Source organism: Mesoplodon bidens, assembly GCF_964165515.1.
Source record: "Mesoplodon bidens genome assembly, contig: HAP1_SCAFFOLD_53, whole genome shotgun sequence".
NCBI lineage: Eukaryota > Metazoa > Chordata > Mammalia > Artiodactyla > Ziphiidae > Mesoplodon > Mesoplodon bidens.
In genome coordinates this window covers 2315951-2318769 of record NW_027671920.1, presented here as the reverse complement: position 1 = coordinate 2318769, position 2819 = coordinate 2315951, and positions in this window count along the sequence as shown.

The window sequence follows — 2819 nt, the reverse complement described above, 5'->3', positions numbered from 1 at the left end:
CCCTCATCCGTTCCATACGCTGCCAAATTGGCAACCTGTGCGAACCAGGAGGTTAAAGGGGTTGTCTCTCCAAGTTGGGAGATTAATAGTAAAGCAGTTTGAATGTCAAACTGGAGCACCACGAGAGGGAATATTCGTTGAGTTTTAGAAACCTTTTGTATTCACAGTGTGTCCATTCTCTAGCTTTCCCGTACATATTATAGCTGTAGTAATATTCCCTTCAACCTGGAGAGTTGGGATCCATGGAATGAGGGCCATGCATTATTGCTTTAAAGTGTCCGCATTTGCTCACCCAATCTCACCAATCCTCTCACTCCCAAGTGTCCAGCCTTATGCCACATCCAGCTTTCATTGTAGATGGGGTCACTCCAGTTTTCATCAGAGACCCTGAAGGAATTGTAAAGGATTTCCCTGTTTTTTTTTTTTTTTGTTTTTGTTTTTGAAATTCCTTTTTATAGTGGGTTTGGGCTGATTCTCGCTGCCATGTTTATGCCAGTCTAGAAACACTTGATTCCCTTAAGGAGACATATCAATACATAGGTTTTAAGATTCTTACTAGTCAGATATATTCCTCTGCGGCAAATATGGGGTTTTGAGTCCCATTCACTGAAGAAGGTGTAGGTCTTGTCTATTCCATAGTTGGTCTTTGGAACGGTACCTGTGCTTATATCAAACTCTGGTTTTATGCATCACCCCACCTCTCCTTCCCCTTTAAGCAGGCATAAGAGTGTTTTCTACATGTGAGACTCTGTTCTCTTTCCTAACTCAGTTCATGTGTAGCCATGTTTACAGGATCTTCATAAGTGATATCTTATGATAAGTTTCTTTTTCTTTGTGGCTTATTTCACTTAGAATCATCGTACATTAATCATCTCACTTTGCTGCTACTGTTCTTATGACATTGATTTCATGGCTAAAGGATATTCCATCGTACGTAAGTACCACAATTTTTGAACCATTTTTATATTTCTTGGGATATTTAAGGTGTACACAAGTTGAGGTTCTGGTAAGCAGTGCAGCCCTAAATTTGGGGGTGGCTCTGTCTTATTGATTTTCAGTTTTCCAAAGGTATATTCCCTAGACTGGAAGGGCCCTTGGCTCTGTAGCTCTGTTGTTTACTTGTTTTAGGGAACGCAATGCACTCCTCCAGTGAGGCAGTTGGCAATTTACATTCCGCCCCTCAGCATAACAATGCTCCCTGTTCTTCAGGGCCTGTTTTGCCTTTCTGGTTTTTACACATGTTGTGGATGTCCCTTTTGACCGGTGGGAAGTGATACCACTTTGTAGTGCAGATTTGCATTGCCCGCCTGCTGGCTTGGCTAAAAATAGCATATGCGTTTTCTCCTGAATATATTCAGGAGCAAACACATACGCTCTTTTTGGCCAAGTGCATCACTGTCGAAGTTGTGCCCCTCTTCCTGTGCTTTACAGGCGAATCCAACGCACCCCTTGAAATGTGTTTCCTGCTATTCTGCCTCACTTTCAAGTCGGCCTCGTTGACTTCCCTCAACAGATTTTTGGACTATAGTTTTCCTGTATTACTCTGCCAGTTTGTGAATTGCTGTGCCACTGAGCTCCATTTTTCAACTCGTTTTTTGTGAGCTGAACGCAAGGCCAAAAATTTGGTTCAGGACCTATACTGGTTCTCGGTGTGTGGCTGAGACTTTGGTTAATTCTTCTTCCTGCTGGGAATTTACAGAGACATGTTCCCGTCCAAATGCCTCACAGATAATCTCTCATTGGTTCTCCTTCTTCCCTTCCATCCTTTGCCAAATTGGCAACCTGTGCGAACCAGGAGGTTAAAGAAGATGTCTCTCCATGTTGGGAGATTGATAGTAAAGCAGTTGGAATGTCAAACTGGAGCACCACGAGAGGGTCTATTCGTTGAGTTTTAGAAATCTTTCGTATGCACAGTGTGTCCATTCTCTAGGTTTCCCATACATGATATAGCTGTAGTAATATTCCCCTCAACCTGGAAAGTTGGGACCCATGGAATGGGGGCCATGCATTAACGCTTTAAAGCGACTGCATTTTCTCACCCAATCTCACCAATCCTCTCAGTCCCAAGTGTCCAGCCTTATGCCACATCCAGCTGTCATTGTAGATAGGGTCATTCCAGGTTCCATCAGAGACCCTGAAGGAATTGTAAGGAAGTTCCCTGTTTGTTGTTTTTTTTTTTTGAAATTCATTTTAGAGTAAGTTTGAGCTGATTCTCGCTGCCATGTTTATGCCTGTCTAGACACACTTAATTCGCTTACCCAGACATATCAGTACATAGGTTTTAAATCCTTACTAGTCAGATATATTCCTCTGCGGGAAATACGGGGTTCTGAGGCCCTTTCACTGAGGAAGGTGTAGGTCTAGTCTATTCCATTGTTGGTTTTTGGAACGATACCTGTGCTTATATCAAACTCTTGTTTTATGCATCTTCCCACCTCTCCTTCCCCTTTAAGCAGGCATAAGAGTGTTTTCTAAATGTGAGACTCTGTTCTCTTCCTAACTCAGTTCATGTGTAGCCATGTTTACAGGATCTTCCTAAGTGATATCTTATGATAAGTTTCTTTTTCTGTGTGACTTATTTCACTTAGAATCATCGTACCTAAATCCACTCACTTTGCTTCTACGGGTCTTATGACTTTGATTTCATGGCTGAGGGATATTCCATCGTACATGAGTACCACAATTTTTGAACCATTTTTATATTTCCTGGGATATTTAAGGTGTACCCAAGTTGAGGTTATTGTAAGCAGTGCTGCCCTAAATTTGGGGGTGGCTCTGTCTTATTAATTTCCAGATTCCCCAAGGTATATTCCCTAGAC